This window comes from Dermacentor andersoni, chromosome 5 (assembly GCF_023375885.2).
Source record: "Dermacentor andersoni chromosome 5, qqDerAnde1_hic_scaffold, whole genome shotgun sequence".
Classification (NCBI taxonomy): Eukaryota; Metazoa; Arthropoda; class Arachnida; order Ixodida; family Ixodidae; genus Dermacentor; species Dermacentor andersoni.
The window spans coordinates 102,612,757-102,633,226 of NC_092818.1; the positions used below are offsets into that span (position 1 = coordinate 102,612,757).

Genomic DNA, 20,470 nt, shown 5'->3' on the forward strand with positions numbered 1-20,470 from the left:
GGTCTTTTTTTTTGTAATTGTTTTCATAGAGCAGCACCTATATCTAAAACATAAATTACCAAAATATCACAGCACGGCAGCACAGTATTCTCGTGCACCATCAACCTTAGATTGAGTGTCCCTATAGTTCTTGGGTTACGCAGCCGTGTGCTAACGGATTGCGCAGCATTGTCAGTAGGAACTGTCGCTTGCAGCATGTCGGGCGCCACCCGAAAAAAGAAGTAATACCGGGCTTCAGTCGCATTTCGGTAGGAAATATTCGATAAATAAGAAATTTAGCACATACGTACATACTTTTTTTTTTGCAACGTTGCCGTCCTTCCAGCTGCGTTTAGGGTGTCATTGTATGGCGGTGTAGAATGACGGCACCCTAGGGGGCAAATGTAGCAGCTTCTAAGTAATGGTGATAATCGTGTCGTCATATTGACAATGAATTAATTATACTTACGTTTAAAGGAGAAAAAAAGCATATCCACCGATCTTAAAGATTGGGACCTCCTCACAACAACTGCCGCTGTAAAGTAGTCACAGGCAGTGCCACGAGGGTTTGTATTCGAAGTGCGGACCTACAAATTGGTTAGCAAGTGTTTAGTTATATACACAGCCTTTCCGATTGTTTTGGGTTCTTTTCGTTTGCAATGACAGTTTTTCTCACGCTTTAAAACGTTTCACAATGCAAGTGCGCCGAGCGTTAATTCGTTGGCGATGGTAGAGAGGCGGACATCGACGTTAGAACATTCGACACGGCGAGTAGGAAACAGGGGCCATTTGCAAAGGTATATCTCGGGCGAGTGCCTGCACTTTCAATGCTTAACGCGCCTACAGTTCTTTGCGTTCGGACGTAGGCATAGCCACAAGCATCTGGTTCAGCGACGACGTTTCAATTAAACCCTAAAAAGCGCTGAAAATATTAAGCCACTTGGGAGCTGAGAAAAAAAATCTTAATCCCGTCACAGTTTGCACAAACAATCGGGGTAGAATATTCGGACTGCAGGAATATTCGGATTTGTCGCGAATCTCGACAAAACTTGTTATGCCTGTCGTACCGCTTTCTGGTGTAGTAATACCTAAATGTACCTCTGTAGCCGTGTTTGCTTAATAATCGACGAGTTTTTTTACATGTCACAGCTTTGCTATGAGACATAACCTAGTGGCTATGAAGGACTGCGTATCAGTTTTAACAACCTGGCATTATTTGAACATGCACAACATTCTCGGTACTGGAAAATCTCTTCTTCTTTCTTTTTTTCTCAAAGCACTTGGCCCCCATGGTAATGTCCCATCGCGCCCAGGGATCGAACCTACGACTTTATGCTCTGCAAAAGAACAAATAATAATTTAGGCACCTCAGCTAGGGTCAGTGTTTACTTCATGGCGAGGGTAGGTGCCCATACGCCAGCGCATTGTACTGTATTAATGTGCCGGCGTACATGAAAGACAGCATCTCTTATTCTAAGATGCGACTGCCTTACATTGAATATCTTAAACGAGGGCTCGCGCTGTTCCCTTTTCGTCTCTTTTTCTTTTCTTTTATAAGATGAGCGCAGGCCGGCTGCGAGTGGTAAAGAGCACAGTCGGGCACGAAAGTTTGAAGGACATGGAATTTGGGAATAAGCTGGATTGCCGAGAAGCCTGGCCACTCGAATTCAAAATTTCAAACTGCAGTAGTTTCTTTCTTTTTCGAGATCTCCGCAGTGATTCACTGAATCATTTATAAACGCCGTGCCTTAACCGAGAAGAAATTCACATGTGTCTGGAAAGTGCAACGTAAACTTTTGCCGCTGAGTGTACTTTCAGCCTGCTTCAATATATTTCCCTTGCTTCACGCTATGTAACAGTTGTTGTCATAGGATCACTTCTTCTCACTAAATTGCGGCCTTAAATTTCAAATTCCGTACATTTTCTTTTTTTCTCTTACTTAGTCCTTTCTTTGTTGCCTCGTTTTAATGTTATTGGTGCAAAAGCCTTCATCGACATAACGTGGCGTAACTCGCTTGCATAGTGAGAACTGCAACGCTTAGAGTCCGACGTAATTATGGTTATAAATCCAATCTCCTCTTGAAGCGTTACTGCGATGCGCTTTCCTGTAGCGCGTTAGTAAAGGCACGCACTGCGATGGCATTACTCTCGCATTCACTTATAGGTGCCTAATGGTGTCGAAAGAGCGTGTAAACTTTGCTCTCACGTCCCGCGTGATGGTCCACGGTCGAGCACTTCGACCGTAAACGCAGCGCGTCTCAAAGTAGCTCGCCGAGAGTCCAGCGCAGTGCGGCCTTCCCCGCCCCCGCAATGCCGGCCTGGATATGCCTTGTTTACCTTCCAAGCTCAATCACTTTTTCCCATTTCGAGTTGGGCAATCGTGCACTCTCAGCCGACCCGACCTCTCCAGGCTGAAGAAGACGAATAAAACGCCGGCTGGCCGCCGCATCGTCATCGGCGGACACGCGCCAGCAAAGGCGGCTCGGCCCAAGGGCTGCGCACATTTGCATCGAAAGCGGTCCGCGGGGCCCTGCATGCGCGCTCGCAGCCCGCGATATAAAAGCACCGACCAAAATGGGCCGCGCACGGAGATAGCGGGGAGGGGGGCGCAGGAAAGGGGGATGGCGCTGATATGCATACGCGCACCGCCCCCGCTTTCCGGGTTCTCGCCGTGCCGACCCCGAGCTCTCCTCTTCGCTCAGCCGCAGCTATAGTTCGCTCCTTTCTCGCCGTATACCTGGATGGCAGCAGCCTTTAAAACCCTCTATTTTGTAGCGCCCCGGTGCCGGGCCGGAAAGTGCTCTTGCCGTCTCTGCTCTCGCCTTCGAAGCCTTCCGTACTCGCTCGCCGGCTTCATCCGGGGCCTTCCCGCGGCAGCCGCGCAACTTTTCTTCGAGCGCGGGCTAGCCGAGCCCCCGTGCGCCGCACTTCGACCGTCGCTTGTGTCTCTCTGTGTATGTTCGTGCGTGGTTCATTCGTGCGAGCGTGAGCGCGCGCCCCCTGACGGAAAACACCAGGAGCTGGTGCGGCAGTCTGAGGCGGGATTAGCAACGCAAATGGGGGGGCTGCTCGGCGGCATCGCTTCGCTTCCGCGGCCCCCAGCAATATAGGGTCGGCCTCCTTTTGTGAGCCGGGGCAAATGTTTGCCGATCCCCTGGCCTGCCCGTGTATGTAAACGATCGCGCCCTTTGAGAGAAGCGCGCCGACGCGGTAAGCGCGCGCGGGCGTCCGCGCTGAGGCCAAGTTCTCGAGCTTGCTTGCATGCTTGCTGCTGCTGCTACTGCCGACCAGAGCTTGTGGGGCCGCCGCCGGCACCGCAGCGACGGCTGCCTCATGCTCACGCGAGCACGCTATATTTGCACTGCCTCTGTTGTAGTTGTAAGGTCCAGGCTGCCGCGCCAAAGGAACGAGAAGGAGAGAATAAAAGAAAAGGATGAGGAGTCTGCGACGCAGCTCCTCTCATCGCGTTTCTCGGTTCTAAGCTGCTCGCAATGGTTGGAGAGGCGAGTGGGTGCGGTCAGTCGAGTCACCAGAGCACCTCCCGCACGCAGTACAGAGCCCCTCCCCCCCACCACCACTCCCCAAGAAGAGCGTGTCTGAGGTTCTATCCTGCTCAACTGACGCTCACGCCAGGTCTCTCTTCTGTCGTCAGCGCTTTTAGGCTCTTTTTTTTTTCATTCGACTCTCTCACTTCGTCTCTCTGCCACAGAGCTGATTGCGGTAGGGTGCGGACGCCGCTGCAACCCTCTGCTCACCGCGAGGTCGTCCGCGCTCGCTCGGAGATTAGACCTAATACGCTTCCAGCGCCGGATTATTGCATCGCAGTTTCGTGGCGGCCGTTCGTCGTTCTCTCTCAACTTTTGCTCACCCGCACCCTTCCGTTGCTTTCTTTTTTCTCTCTCTCTTTCTCTCTTTCAATCCTTTCACGCAGTCCACGTGCTTCTAGATTAGTCTATATGTGGGCGCGCGCAAGTGAGACTGCTCATTATGGTACGTTGGTTTTCAGCCTCTCTTTACCGTATACGGAGTTTCTCTGTATATTGTCCCCCAACATTGGCACCCCGTCCTGTTTATCTTCTCTCGCAGTGAGAGTCGATGAGTTTCTCATTCGCGATGCAATCGCGGGCCCATCGAAGCGTGTGATCCTCTTCTCCCGACTATAGCACTCTCTTTGTGCTCGCGGTCACTGACGCGAAGAGGCAGGCTCCTTGCGCCGGTGTTCCTCTGCTTTAGGCCTGTCTGACGGCATTGCGTTGCCCCGGAGGGTTCATCATTTCGCCGCTGAGGTTTGTTTGCCCTGGGGCACGCCCGGTGAGATGAAAGGAAAACTTCGGCCAACGATAGTTTGCCGTTCGATAGTCATAAACATGTCCGTGTACCCTGTCCTTCGTCCGGCTTGTAACTTTACAGGAATGACGTGCACACTTCAGGCGTAAACGTCCTCGTAAATCGACCGTCGATAGCTCGCAGTTATAACCTCTGGGAAGCGGGAAAGTTTTGACGTCAACTTCTGCGCTTTTTTTTTTTTTTTGTTAACATGAAGGCCGCACCGAATAGTTCATATACAAAGCTCAGGCGCGATGCAGCCTCCAGTCTTCTTCTGGAAACGACGCTTTCGGTGAAATCTATGAACCGCGTAGGATTGCGGATTGGTTTCAGCAAGGAAGTTCGCATTGTCGAAGAGAGGGGAGTGAACATGAATTCTGGGACGATGGACAACCGGCCAACCGTTCTTTCTACCAATATCGGCGCAGTTGGCAGAAAAAAATAATGAAACATCGAAAGCTAGAAATGCGTGAAAGCGCACCTATATTGAAAACATAACGTCCAAAGCGTGGGATGATCCCTCCAATGTGAGCTTTATTGCGACAGCAATTATATGAGCACGCCAGGCGAATGTTCAGCGTCGTCGAACGCGTATAACGCGTCGTCGAACGCGTAAGCGTAGCAGTGTGCTGGCATTGCTAGAGGCACGGAGAGCCAGTCTTGCACAAAGTGCTCTTGTGCAGTCGTGGAAGGCTGTAAAGAAAGATGTTTTTTTTTCTTTTTTTCACTGGAGCAAGTTGTTTTTCCTGTGAACAGACTTGTTCACAGATCCCGCTTGCTGCTATTTCTGCTGTTAGAATCTATTCTTCGTCGATGTTAGTTGCATAGTTATTTAACAACGAATAAAAATACGTGCACCCCCAATGTCATCTATGCTCTTTTGTGGATGTTCTATTCTGTTCTGAAACTTCTCAGCAGAAATTCTACATTTAGCTAGAACAGAGGTAAAAACGAAAAATTTTTAAAGCGTTTCAGAACTATTTTTTTTCTTTTTTACGAAGGCTATCGCATTTATGTACAGTAAATAAAACTGTTCACGAGTTCTCGACGAAAGAAATCATTTAAATTTAATTTTACGCGCACACTAAGAAATACTGAATAGATGATATTGTGTACAATACATCCACTGTACAAAACCACACCTACTTGTCGCCCACGCTAATGTGTGGACGTTGCTCCAAACTACTGTAGTGGTAGCGCTCGTCACTTCGTAGCGTCACCGCACGTGTCACATTGCGTGCTTAATCGAGAAACCTATATTTAAGGCTGAAATATTTTGTGCGTTTCTGTTCAAGGCAGAAGATGCGATTGTTCCACGAAAACATCTACGACACGAAGTAAATCACGTTGAACGTTTTGTGTTCGGTCGCCGTAAACAAAGGCGTGTTCAATTCGCCTTTTTTTTTTTTTTTTTTTTTTTGTCGCGAGACAACTTATACTTCCATAAGCTGTTTTTAAATCTTGCTACGAGGAAAATGCCCAACAAAGTTGCAGATATCCGTCGTTCATATCAAGCAATGACGACTCAGACAACTTAAATATTTATCTCGTATGTCCCGCTCGGTACTAGTCAGAGAGAGAGAGAGATATATATATAAGGAATGCAGTGATATTAACAAGTCAGGAGTTTGGTTGGCTACCCTACGCTGGGGGAAGGGAGAAGGGGAAGAGAGAGAAGGGAGATGCTTTATAATGGTAACAGGTACCGCATAACATTCAGTTCCATCATTCACTGTACACGGCGGGTGCAGCTGTCAACGTTATATCGCCCTACCACAAAGCAGTGAATTCTAATATATTAAGGCGTCCGCGCAATTCTGTTCCGCGGTGGGTTTAAAGGCCAGCATGTTCACCATTTCGCCACATTTCAGGCGTGGTGCATAATGCGAGCAGTGCGTCTCTGTACGCCTTTCGCACATTTGCGTATGCTTGTGCTGAAGCGAACCTGCACAGGCGACAGGGAAGAACGATGGTTCTGGACTTCCCATGTCATTGCGAACGTTTCAAAATCGCTCGTGGACAAAAATGTGGCCCAACCAGCTTTCCTCATTTTGTGTGCACTGTGAGCGCCTTTACGTCGAGGGCTTTTCTAACGTATTTGCCTTTTTCGGGAAATTCGCGTTCCCCTATGTGCTTCTTTATAAATGAGCTTGAATCTAAACGAATATCAGAATCTCTCTCCCTGTCTCACCACCTGTTAAGTGCTTGGTCTTCGTGGACTTGAACTATGTATGTTACGTGCGGGGCACAATGAGCGATAGACCAGTGAATGATAAGCGCAACGCCGAGAAGCAGCAGTAACGCTGCCGTACGATGAGAGAGAAAACGCGAGGAACTGGTGCTCTATTTTGATTAAGATTACTAAGTAGATTTGGTCAGGTCACGTAATGCGTGGAACACACGGAATTTGTAGCCGTTGATCTATTAGGGCGGTAAAAAATGGACGCAGAGGTAATTAACGTAAGCGCAATCGTGGGCGGATGTATACGTCACCTGGAGCGGTGGCGTACAGAAAGTCGCGGACAGAGCTAGGACGGAACGTGCTGCTGACCCTGTATACAGATGTAACAATAGAGATGGCCGAGTGACGTATGCATATTTCAATAGACTTATGGGGTCCGTGTAATATATATATATATATATTTACTTTTTGTAGCTTACGGACCCCTGCCACAACTCACTGAATTGTTCCAGGTAGACCATTATGCGAACTTTTGATGTATATGTAACAGTTAACAACAGATTGATTGATTGATTGATTGATTGATTGATTGATTGATTGATTGATTGATTGATTGATTGATTGATTGATTGATTGATTGATTGATTGATTGATTGATTGATTGATTGATTGATTCGCGCTTTTTTTTTCTCGTGGTCCGCAGGAGGAGGAGGAGCCACACCGCCGGCTGCGGTACTGCCGCACGGGCCAACGTGAGACCGCCCGAGCCCGGCGCCCTGACCTAGGCCGCTGAGCGAAACCCAAGGCGCCGCGCTGGCCACTCCACGGGAACGAGATCGGCCCCCTGGAGACGACGCGCGCCCCGGCCCACACATCGTCGACGATCACCACAACAATGAACTACTTCTCTGGTACGCGCTACGCGGCTCCTTACCCTCCGTGGGCCTCCCTTGCGGCGGATAGCTATAGGGGCTTGTTGGTACGGCATATCTTGTTTTGTTGTAGCGCAAGCTGAACGAGGACGACAGAAAGGACGACATCTGACACACACAGCGCTGTGTGTGTCAGGTGTGCCTTTCTGTTGTCCTTGTTGTTCAGCCTGTGCTACAACAAAATAAGATATCCCTTGCAGAGTGTATATAACATAGTTGCGCATCAAACTTACACGGCCGGGATATCCCGGAAGTGCGCGATTCCCCCACGTTATGTCAAGAATACCAGCCGAGTCGAACGGAAACTTTTCCAGTTTCGACGTGACATTTACGTGGGTTAGCGTCTGCGATGCGCCTCCCATTCAGCGCCTTGCTGTGCCCACAGTTGCTCCATTTCCAACTTGCACTTTGAAGCGTACGCCATAGAGCATTTCCTTTGTATTACTTTCTACGGTGGCGTCTAACAAATTAGAAGCCTTATTCACACTGGTATGTGTAATGCGCATGGTCCGTTATTTCGTAGTGATCGAGGATTCGCGTCAACGAACAAAGACGTCAGAACTAGTTGGAATTCTCCGTTACCGTCCAATCGAGCACACGCCTGCACGATTGCAGTAACATGCGGACGTGCGCTTTATTTAAATTTAACGGACGTCTGTACCTCCGAATCCAGAATATATTGTTGTTCGGTGAAGCATCACGCATGTCGCAGAATGATTTCGGCTGCCTTGCAGTTTGCTTCGCGTCTTTTTATCGAATTCCGAAGAAGTGACGTTAATTGTCCCCCTTGCCAGCTGTTCGTCGCACCACTTTGAGCTTAGAAGAAGCGTCTCATAATAAAGGGCCATCATCGTTTTATGGACGGGCATGTGCATTAGTGTGCCCACCTAGCCGACCCGATCTCCACGCAACACTGCGTTGTGCCGCTGAATAATGGGCGCGAAAGGTTTTGTCTGCGAATAAAACACACACGGCAGAACGGTTAAAAAATAACAAGGCGGCATGCTTATGCCGACCAACGCCTTCATATATACTGATGGCTCGTGCATCATGATAACACTGACTAAACTACAGAAAGAAGAAAATCCAGGATTTAGTAGAAATAGAAGAGAGAAGTAGAAAGAAAACGAGGCGCAATGAGGCCCACGCTAAGCGGAAGCAGAGTACACACCGACCGGCTTGGCACTTACGGATGGCGAGGCATAAACGCGTTAGCAGTTTCTGAAGCCGAGTTAGGGTTTCGGTGTCGTGATCAATCTGTGTTCATGCTATATTGCGCCACGACTGCATGAAAGCCGTCGCCCAGCGACAGTGTTTGCTCTCGGACGCTCCGTATTTTCCCTACGTGACTTTCTTTTTTCTTTATGCGTGTTTCTTAGCCGGCTGCGTGTTTGTTGTTTCTTCTGCCTTCGCTTTCAGCCGCTCCCCCTGTTTTCGCGCACTCTTTTTTTCTTTCTTTCTCGTAATCTCGCGAGAGTAATCGATTACGGTAAGAGTGTGCGTTCGCATTACGAGTGTAATGTTTGCTGCGTTGTTTTGCCCCATAACGCTAGTTGTGTCCCATCGCAGCGCTGTAACCCTCTTATGAAGACTATAGTGCCGCGGTAAAGCCTTTCTTGATCACAGTTCGCCCATTAGTTTTCTATCGATAATGTAATGAGGCACTCAGTAATTGATCTACTGCTCCCTATTTTCATTCTAAAATATATGTTTTCTATTTCTTTTTTTTTTTCAAATATAAGAAACGTCCTCCGTCACACAACCTTACGTGCTTTCCTCTCATTTAACGTTTAAGGTCGTGCCCATGATGCCTGATACCCCTGTGTCTTGTCTTTCAGGCAAACATTAATAATAAGAAACTGGCCATGCAGAACAAACAAACGAGCTATAAAGACAGACAGTATTTATCAAAGATAGTCCGGCTAAAAGAGACACAAAAAAGTAATATTATAGCAACACAAAAGGTAAATACAGGTCTATATATATAAAGTTCAAGTAGGTGCGTGGTACGTCACAACACAGAAATTGCAGAACAAGGGCAAATCACAATGCAGCCAGTATATAGTCGCATATAATTATAGTGGCCTACAATACAATACAATACAATACAATACAATACAATAAGATATAATACAATACAATACAATGTATACAACGCTACACCACAGGTTCTAACGGAGTTAAAATCAATGACAGTTCGCAAAAGATCAAACTCTAGTGCGTAACCACAGAATATAATTACAACGCTCTAGTAATTACCTGCTATTCATGTCACTTCTAAAAACTCTTTCAAGGCGCTAAGTGCGCACTTTTGCAGTTTAGTTGTTGTGTATGGCCCCAACATTTTTCCCAGTGAGAGTGGCCGTTTGTCCAGAGCACACAATTTATCTCGTCAATCAGTCAGTCAAGAACTTTATTGAGGTCCTGAGGAGAAATAAGCCGTTGAAGATCGCACGCGGGGAGCTCCTTGGGCCGAAACCGTAGGCGACGCCCAAGTCGGGACGGCAACGTGGTGACGCTCCGCCAGTTCTTCGGATCTCTGGACGGCCTTGAGTTGGAGTTTGAGGTCCGGGCTTATGAGGGCTTCTTCCCATTCGGGCTCACTGGAGAGAGGGCCCTCTGGTAACGCGGTACATTGTCCAAGCATGTGCGAGAGTGAGCAATAGAGTCCTGGGCAGTCTGGGCAATTTGCCGGGATTTCTGAGTTGTAGTGGCTTAGTAGGCCTCGCGACGGATACGAGTCCGTTTGCAGCATTCGAAACACGGCTGCCTGCGCGCGTTCGAGTTTGGCGTGCGGGAGCGGTATTTCATTCTGCCTTTTCGATAGTGTGAGGTGATTTCTTGGTAAGTGAGTAGCGGCTCATTAAACTGAATGTCCAGCCCTCGGAGGCCGTGGGACCGTAATATTTTTTTTTTTTTTTTTGCGATGCTGGGCATAAATAACGCAGTACAGCAAGACGTGTTCAATATATTAATCTCATTCCGAGCTAGAGCACACCGCACGCGTGGTTCGTTCTGTCCTGTGAAGAAAAAAAAGACAAAGAAAAGCACTTTGTTAATGCTATGCTTATGCGTAATCTGTGTATTACAGTTCCGAGTGAACGTGTAACTATGACCGGAATGTTGAATTCTCTTTTTACCCGCCGTGGTTGCTCAGTGGCTATGGTGTTGGGCTGCTGAGCACGAGGTCGCGGGATCGAATCCCGGCCACGGCGGCCGCATTTCGATGGGGGCGAAATGCGAAAACACCCGTGTACTTAGATTTAGGTGCGCGTTAAAGAACCCCAGGTGGTCAAAATTTCCGGAGTCCTCCACTACTGCGTGCCTCATAATCAGAAAGTGGTTTTGGCACGTTAAACCCCATAATTTAAAAAAAAAAGAATTCTCTTTTTGCATCAATCTGGTAATGCTTTCAGCGTATAAGTGTTAGTCCTCAGAGTCTTAAACTAACTGTCGGTGAGAATACCTACCGTAATTTGCCGCATCACTGCAAAACATTTCAGCCTTGTGCTCATTATGCTGCAATACTGAAATCATTGCTTGGAATCTTGAAAGCGCTCGTAAAGGATGCGTCTAAAGGTTTTACAGTCAGCTGCTCTGATTGTGAAATAGCCTACCAATAAATAGTCCTATAGTTAGTTGAAAGAAGCAACCACAATCAATAATAGCTGTAAATTGGTACAAGCACTAGTCAGAAAGTTACGAGTTACAGGACTGAACAGGACTGAAGGCCTGAACTAATGGAAATGTCATTTGAAGATGAATTTTCTGTCATGTGAATGGTTTTTGTTCGAAATATTTATCTTTCAGTTAGAACGTCAGTTCAGACGCTGTAAACACTGCAATAGGATCGGCGCACAGTTGCGTTCGCTTTCTAGACAACGCACCCTTTTGAGCTGGTATAAACAATACTGGTATATAAAAACTTCGCCAGCATTTCTCCTTCTGAGAAAATAGCAAGAGAGCAGCACTTTCTAACGTTTCGGCTGCGGCTGCTTCAGAGCTCCAGGGGTCAATTACAGGGCGCATCAGAACACTCACGGAAGAAACTGCCGAGTACTACCGCAGCAGGACGCTATTGCAGCAGACGTGCGGAACTTCCGAATCATTTAACGACTGGGAGAAACCAAAGGGTTGAAGTGTAAAAAAAAAAAGAAAGAAAAAGAAAGAAAAAGAACAAGGCTCGCGGTCGTCAGCGCCGAAAACTTTCTCTTCGTTACTCCACCTCCATCAAGAGTTTCTTCTCGAGACCTTTCAACAGGATCCGCGTTATCGATGCCGTGATAGCGAGGATAAAGACGGGGACGGAAGTGCGAGGAAGAAAGAGAACAAAGACAACTAAACGCGCAGCAAAGCGGACGAAGAGAAGTGACGAAACTGTCCGATCGGGCATCTTCGGGTCCGCAGCCGGCGCATTGGACGTCCGTCGCCGCGGCCACCAACGCCGCTCACGGTCGGGCCATCGGCGAACGGCGTCGTTAACGGGACTCCCGCAGCTCGGCATCGATTCTGTCTCCACTCGCGGCGGGCGACACAAAGCTGCTGTCTTCTCTCTCGCAGTTCGGTGCAGGAAAAAAACCAAAAGAAGAATGAGGGAGTCCCCTTGGACGGCAGATGTAACTGCACGGCTCGTGCGTCCACCTTGGCGCAAGTAGTTTTGGTATAGTTGAGCGCAACGTGGGCGTTCTGCGAGACAATAAACTTTCGCGAGCCCCCTAGCGAGCGCTGTGATGCGCACTAGTCGGACAAAACTTTGTCGTCACAATTTCAACGGTTATGTGGAGGGTTTCGGCATAGACCGAGGCTTTGAGCGTTCTACGATTACATCGCAACAGGTTTCAAGCAATATGTCACTTTATATTGACGTTCTGTACGCATTTTATTTAAGAGGACGCTAAATATGCGCAGTAGATCAACGTGTACTGGTATTGTGTTATTTCAAAACGTTCGCGTCAAATCCGCATCGATGTAGCGTCACGAATCCTGAAAGCGTTCTTCTTTCTTATTTATTTTGACCGTATTAAGAGAAAATATTATCCGAACTTGCTGTGATAAGCATCTGGTTCCATTACAATCCAATGTGACTCTTCTTTACTGATACGCAGCTATGTACACCCAAGCAGAGTCTGTTAGAATTTGGACGTCGAGTAGAGTTATTACGGGAAGTTCCAAGGGGCGTCGCCACCTGTACTTCGTCTCTGCATACTATTTGCCTTACCAAGACTCCTGCCAAGCGAAGAGTGACACTTACGCTATTGCATTTCTATAGTCATAATGTATTACTATAAGCAAGCTCGACCTTATTCCTTCTGAGTCTTCTTTAGGCAATAGTATTCTGCTCTTTATTCGTCAGTTTCGCATTGAAGTTACCATACTTGTTCAGTAACGTACTGATTATTAATAAAATGTTCGTACCAAAGCAAGGCACCGCCTACTCGTTGTCACATCATAGAGGGTAAACGATGTCGCAAGCGTTCGCCGACAATTAACCAAAGGCATCGCACCAACGAACAGTTGCCAATGCCAGAGAAGGTCTAGGCACATCACAAGCTAATGAACTAAATACCAGAACCTCAAGCAATATCATACGGAGTAGACGCCGACGAAATGGTACGTACATTCGGTACGATATCAAGAACGTGCAGTTTACCCGGCTGGTGCAACCAATCAATCAATAAATCCATCAATTGGTTGATCACTTGATATAACAACTCCTCTTTCTTGCTCGGAGCAAACGACGACGCGCAATCTGCTCCCCCCAGTTTTGTAATGTTCTTGCTCATTTTGTTCTCTTAGCGCAAGAAAAACTGACATGAGGCGTAGTTTTCGCCAGCGTGTGGTCGTACTAGAACGAAGCGCACGCTGGTCAGTGGTGGAGCAGCGTGGGCGATGCACTTGGCATGCTGGAACCGTCTCCTACGGGAGGTCGTAACATAGAAATACGGGGGCTACATTGCGAAGAATATTGCTTCCCAAGAAAAGTTCGTCATCAACCATCGGGAAATGTTTTAGTGCTCCTATTAGCCTTCGCTGGCTCTCCGCAACCACCTAAACGGTCTCTTTGCTGTAACGGGCATCTTTAAATTAAAGCTAAATTATGGGGTTTTACGTCCCAAAACCACTTTCTGATTATGAGGCAGGCTGTAGTGGAGGACTCCGGAAATTTCGACCACCTGGGGTTCTTTAACGTGCACCTAAATCAAAGTACACGGGTGTTTTCGCATTTCGCCTCCATCGAAATGCGGCTGCCCTGGCCGGGATTCGATCCCGCGACCTCGTACTCAGCAGCCCAACACTATAGCCACTGAGCAACCACGGTGGGTCGGGCATCTTTAAAAACGAGCACTTATAAAGGGCTGATTTCAGCCTAAGATCTGCACTTACTTCGCTGCATGGTCAATTTTATGTCCACGTCAAGTTATCTTAACTTCATTTGTTAACACACGTAACTTCATTAACATTCTTAGAAGCGCAACACCGTATAACTCCATCTACAAGATAGCACCTTTGGTTCTTAGAGCATTCCAAGAGAGAGAAGGAAAGGCGAGGTGGCTAATAAAGATTGCACCCAGTCTGCTGCCCTGCAGTAGGGAAGGAAGTATAGAGAAAAACGACACGCCTTTGTGAGCCGCTCAAACTTCGAATGCGTGTTGAAATGAGACCATACTACCCTGATTTACATTTAGTATGTGGTGATGTGCTTCTAATACTGTCACGCACGACCCTCTTTCCTCTCTCTCTCTCTCTCTCTCTCTCCATTCTTTGTATTCCCCTTCTCCCTGCCCCAGCGCAGGGTAGCCAACCGGACTCTTGACTGGTTAGCATCCCTGCCTTCCTTCCATCTCTCTATCTGTCTCTGTGAGCCGTGTACAAGCAATTTCTTTTTATTTGTGCACTGACGTGGAATTTAGTCTACTTAATGCCTTTACACACTGCTGGTAACCTGCGCTAGGAATAGTACGTTGACGTTTTTCAGTTTTGCCGGGCGTTCTGAATATGCATAGAAACCTGACAGGCAATGCTTGACTTACGTGACGTTTAATTTCATCGATCTTTCTTTTTTCTGCTCATCTCGGCCTTCGTTGCCCTTATCTGTGCTTTGTTCGTCATTTTGATTTTTTGTCGTTGAAGTAAGATAGCCACTGCTTCGGTGGCCAATATGCTTGCATGATAACGTAATTACCAGCTCATCTGGACTTTGTGCCTGATGGGGTAAAGATACGCAATTTCGCACGCAATAAAAAGAAATATTCGGTTTAGAGAATTTAGCTGCAATAAAGAAAATCACGCAGACACTGACCCTTACGCGTCTTGAGGCATGCACTTCAGCGACTTCAGAACACTATATTCTTTAGCGTATAATCCGTAATTAAAGAAAGGCTTACATTTAACAGCCTGCTGTATGTTTCCAGCGTACTGTCTCACCAACTACGGCGCTATATTAGATCACGTCCAGCATAACGAATGATACATCGAACTGTGGGACCAACATTCCGGCCTCAAGGAGGGCGAGGAGGAGAGGAAGCTGAATTTAGAAGGGGTTTGATTGATGGATTCATGGAGTTTAACGTACCAAAGCAACAGCGTAGCAACAACAGCCGCCATAGTGAACCGTTCCGGAATCATTATTGAACACGAGGGGTTCTTTAACGTGCGCGTAAATCTAGGCACGCGAGCGCTTTTCGCATTTCGCCCCCATCAAAATGCGGCCACTGCGGTCAGAAATCGAGCTCACAACCTAATGCTCAGCTGCAGAACGCAATAGCCACTTGGCCACCACTAACTACGGCACTCCATTCAGTCACACCCAACATAATGAATGATGCACCGAACTACGGAACCGAGATTCTAGCCTCAAAGAGGGCGCAGGGAGAGAAGGACAAGACGAGGAGGATCGTCATGGAGTTGGAAAGAGGGCGAGAGTAGCGGTTGCGGAGAGGAAGAGACGCTTTTTCGCAGCCCCGTAGGGAGCACGGTTCAGACGAAGGGAAGATGCAGGAAACATTCCTTCTCCTTTCCTTCCTCCTTTCTCCGCGCTCCCCTAATGGCGCCGAAATTTAATAATCCGTTAGTGCTCGTTTCCGGCGCCGCCGCTGCAACCTTCGACGGCCTGACATTCGTCACTCCGAGGAAATCGGAACGCTCCTGAAGATTAGGGGCCCGGCTCGCCGAGTTAAGGCTAAGGGAAGCTGAAGGAAGAGAGATGGTGAGATTCTTAGAAGGATCAACGAAGAAAAAAAGATGAAGCGGAAGTAAAAATTGAAAAAAAGTGAGGTTGAAGCACTTGAAACAAGCAAGAAAATAGAAGTACACCACGTGCGTGCTGGATAAAAGACGCTCGCGAAACAGTAAAGCATTTAGCTGGAGTGATGGAAGTGGAGTGACCTGTTCGGCGAACTTTCTTCAAAAGCGAAGCTTTTCTTTTTGCGAATCTCGCCGGGTTTTGTGACCGTGGGTACTGCGGCCTGGTTGTTCTCTAACCGAGTAGGCCAACCAATCACAGCTGAGGACGCGCGCCGTACGTGCCCCTTGGTACCATGCACCACCACCAGATGGTGCCTGCCTCCGCGCGTCCACGGTAGCGGCGATGGCATTGCATTAGCCTCTCTACCGTGGCTGAATGAGGCGTTCCTTGTCGCTTTGTGCGTACATTCAATTCTAGTGTATTTCTCGTGCAATTCTAGTGGGATTCAAAACTCGTGTTTCGACTCTTTATGCAATCACGCAAAGCTTCGCTATACGTATATAGATTCAAAGTCGTTGACTCTGCTGCATGTTTATCTTTTCTCTTTTTATATTTTTTTTACTTTTTTTGCTGTCTCCATGCAATATACTTATTTTAGGAAACGGGCTTTCAAAGTTTCTTTACCTCCCCGTCATCTGAACACACGTAACAAGAAATCGCCAGTGTCAGCTTATGCACGTCCATCGATGGCAGCACGCCCTCTGCCATGTGTTCGAGCTTGATGTGCCTCAATATGCAGCAAGCAGCAATTGTATATTTTTTTTACTATGAATGGAATGACAACCGCGGTAGGACCACGACCGTTTTTTTTTTCTTGTCCTTTTTGCGCTGTTTTAGATTAACGCCTTATGTCTTTCTCATTTGAAGGAGGGCAGGCTAAGACTAATGTTGTGGCATGAAGACTTTGGCAAAGGTTTTATACCCCTCCACTACAAGTGTTCGCAAGATTACACTCCAATTTACACTTAGGTGTAACCAGTATAGGTATGTGAGGTCTAAATGGCATATCGTTGCATAACTGGCGCAACGTGGTGCCGATGGAATGAGAAAGAAAAATAAGTAGAGTGTGCCGTCCACTTCTGCGCACAACATTCTGATGGCGAAGCTTCGACAACAAACTGGGCACAGCCAGTCTATGCCGTTGTCTATATCTTCGAACTGTTGTTCTTTTGCTTTTTAGACATTCCATCCAATGACCTCGTCACGAGTTACATGGTTCGTTCAGCTTATTTTTAAAAGCCCTTCCTTAGGTGTCCGTTACCAAGGAAAGGTCGCCACTTATAGTCCGCCCTTGCGGTCCGGCCTCCATATCTCCAGGTATATCGATCATCACCAACGCTTAACGTCGCCACCACAAACGGCTCACCCATACAGGTGCGGCGGCGACCGAAGGCGCCATCCTTGAAAGGCCTTTGTCAGGGCATTGTTCCGCGATTAATTGAGGAACAGCTCTACTTGGCGTGCCCTCGGCAGTGTTTGAATGAAGACAGGTAGTTGAGGTGCTGCGGGGCCCCTTAATTACTTGGCATCGCCGTGACAGGGCTCCTTTCTGTGGTCCCTTCTCAGTCCCCCGTTCACCGCCGCAGGTACAGCGCGTACATTCCTTCGATGCTTGCGAAGAGAGTAACTCGGGGTGGGGAGGGGGGCGTAAAGGAACGCTTCGCCTATAGCCTTGCGACCCATCAAATCACTGCTCGCTCCGCTGTGCAGAGACATTCTGAGAGCGCGGCTCGGGGATTCGTTCAGCGTGAATATGAGGCGGAATTTCGCAAGCTAATGGGATGGGCTTGCTGTGCGGCGAATCTTTATGGTCTTTGCTTCGAGTTCGAATTTTCGCAGATTCTCTCAATCTTTTTTTTTTCATTCTTTTACTGAACTATGCAGTTGTAAGTTAGGTATCGGAATATTCTAGTAACATCACGGCTCCTTGTCAACGTCACTCTCACGTCCTCATAAACGAATGAAATGCTCAGGATAAATCTGCTGGCATGCGGGTGCACGAAGTGACAACACTGCGTAGTGGCATTAAAAATCAAGAGCACGATAACCAATCTTCAGCATTGCTGATGTAAAAATTCATTTGGTTCCGTAACTGGTTTGCCAAGTCATGTGAAAGGGTACGCATGTAATGCATGTATCTGCTTAACGCGTATCGATTTGCGGCTTCTGAATCTGCGCCTTCTTGTTCGTCGGGATTGGATCACACGAAGCTCCCCCCGCAGTCACCGTGGTGGGGTACATACGATAGAACCTGTCCCGAGTGATTTGTCATTACTGCCACATTACACATTACATATTACATTACTGCCACATTACACGAGAACTATCACTAACACCGGTGTCGCTACCGCTGTCAATTTGTATCGCTCGATCTGCGGGGCGAGTGATAAGAAAGAGAATTAGATATAGAGAGTCTTTATGAAATACTGACTTCTTCGTTTCGTTACATGTCGTTTTACGCGCGTGATTGGTACAATTTGGTCTGTCATCCTTTGTGTCGGCACTTTTCTGAAGAAGCCTAAGTTTTGGACGTTAAAGTGTAGACCGTATAAAGCTGACCAACGCAGCGTTGACCCCGCCTCACGTTTAAGCTTCTGTCCAGTAAGGTCTTTTCGGTACGCAGTACCCCGTGGGTCAGCACATAATTTTTCTTCGCAAAACCCCACACTTTCCTTCCGCTGAGTACTCCTGTTTTTCCGAACAGCTCGCATTAAGCCAACACCACATGTCACCCGGCGTCCTGGGCCGCGAGAGACCGAGGAAGCTGCAGCGGCCACCAAGGCCGGCAGGAGCGCGCAGCAGCCTAAGCCCAGTGGAGAGATAAGAACCGCGCGCCGACTTCTGAGAGCAAGACGGCAGCACCCGCACGCTCGCCTTACGTGACTGCCTCGCCGACGACAACCCGCTCCTCTCCGCTCGTCGCGTCGCCATATCGTCTCCGTCGAGACGCCCTGATGACGTGGCGTCGCGGCGATGCCCTCTCCCCTCACGCTATGCCGTTTCGCCCGCTCTGCTCCGTCGAGGCGCGCTTGTGACGTGGCGTCGCAGTCAGTGGGAATTTAGGTGCCGTATCGCTGCTGCAGACGCCAGCTTTTTTTCTCTCCGTGGGCCATTTGATGCTTTCGTACCAAGAAATTACATGCCCTATGGTGGGATCGGAAATCGGTCCCCCGGCACAGCAGCCATATATGAACTAATCATTAAGCCACAATAGCAATATTTTTTTCTTTATTGCCTAATTTGCTGGTTCATAAGGCCACAGTCGTATGTATGATTCTATTGTGTCAATGACAACTAGTTCTTTGAAATGATCGCCGCGTGTGTGACATTAAAAGATCACGGGTGCGTAAGAGCACTTGCCAGCGCGTCAGTTTCCTTTACGCCAGTGACACAGGAATGAGATGGACACATTTTCAACATGTTATTACGCTTCACGAGAACTTCACATGTTTACGAAAGCTTCACAAAGAATCCAAGATATGCGTTGGACCTGCATAATTATTTTGGCAGAGTGTTGTATCTAGGTTCAACACGGGCAAATCCGCTTCAGTGGCTTCAGCAAAGCGTAGTTAGTGGCATCGCTTAGAGAGGTCATAACGACTGCGCATTATAACTGGAAGTGAAAATCCAGTCGCTTATTAGCCATTACTTCGCAAAGGTCACACTTGGCTTCGAGGGGTTTCGCAGGGGAGCGTTCTGAAATAATTTTGACAACCTGACGTCCTTTAACAAGCAAGTGTACTTGTAGAAGCGCTCTCTCTCTCTCTCTGCTCCTCAACAAAGCACGACTGCGTCGGCCGGGAACAGTCCGCTACCTCGTTCTTGCGAGTAGAGCGGCGCAGCCATCGAGACTGCACGCCACGTTGTTTCCGATTAAAATACGAAGACTCAGGTGTCATAATATCCCCCTGAAACGCGTACTTTACGCTCGGAAAAACATGACGCGAGCAGTTCGCCTGGCCCGAGGGAACGGCGAGCGCTGGGCCGAGTCTCCGCAAACGCGAAAGCGGGAGCGATGGAAGAGAGATTATCAAAGAGCAGAAGGGGGGTTGCAGCTGCTTCCTCGTCGGGAAGGCGCTGCTAATCGTGTACTGCGGGTGTGTGCGCGCTGCGCCACCAACATAATTAGCGGCGGATACCGAGTTAGCGGCGCGCGCGGCCGTTATGACTTCCGTTCGATAGTTCGCTGCTTCCAGTGAACCGACCTGAATTCGTAAAATGCCAGCCATCGGTCACGCTGCGCGCATTTCGCTGGAACAAAAGAGCTGCTCTCTCTCTCTCTCTCTCGATCTTGCCACGCGCGCGGAGCTTCAACCGGCGAGTCTGGTCTTTGGTGGCTTCGTTCAGCAACTGCAAATCCCTCCGGACAAGCTCCGCGACGCCGATGACAACGCCAGGGGGCAACATTCTTGCGCATATCTTTCCGGAATGACGTAGTAGTTCTGCGGAAACCCGCAAGGTGGAGAGAAGTAATGAATAAAGGGAAAATCAGGCATCCACCCGTTCGTAGCAATTGCGACAAAGGAAACCCAACGGGTTCCTCGAAAGAAAAGCCTCATAGTTGAAGAAAAATTCGTCCTGGTCCGGGACTCGAACCCGGGACCACCGCCTTTCCGGGGCAGCCGCTCTACCATCTGAGCTAACCAGGCGGCTAGCAGAAGGCAGGGCGAAGTCGAATTTGTCGACAACACAAAGCAAAGGCAAGAGTTTTGACGTAGTAGTTCTGCGGAAACCCGCAAGGTGGAGAGAAGTAATGAATAAAGGGAAAATCAGACATCCACCCGTTCGTAGCAATTGCGACAAAGG

At 48.2% G+C, this 20,470-nt stretch overlaps 1 protein-coding gene and 1 non-coding gene across 6 annotated transcripts in view; one reads left to right on the forward strand and one right to left on the reverse strand.

The window, feature by feature from the left end:
* GluClalpha (glycine receptor alpha 1) overlaps positions 1 to 20,470 on the forward strand; it is a 398,335-nt gene that overhangs the window by 183,494 nt on the left and 194,371 nt on the right. For all 5 annotated transcript variants that reach the window (XM_050178334.3, XM_055070894.2, XM_050178330.3 and 2 more), the window contains one exon: positions 7,191 to 7,398. The gene's annotated coding sequence lies outside the window, so the exon portion shown is untranslated. The remainder of the gene's footprint in view (positions 1 to 7,190; positions 7,399 to 20,470) is intronic.
* Positions 20,239 to 20,313, reverse strand: TRNAS-GGA (transfer RNA serine (anticodon GGA)). Its single transcript has one exon. It is a non-coding gene; the product is annotated as a tRNA-Ser (tRNA).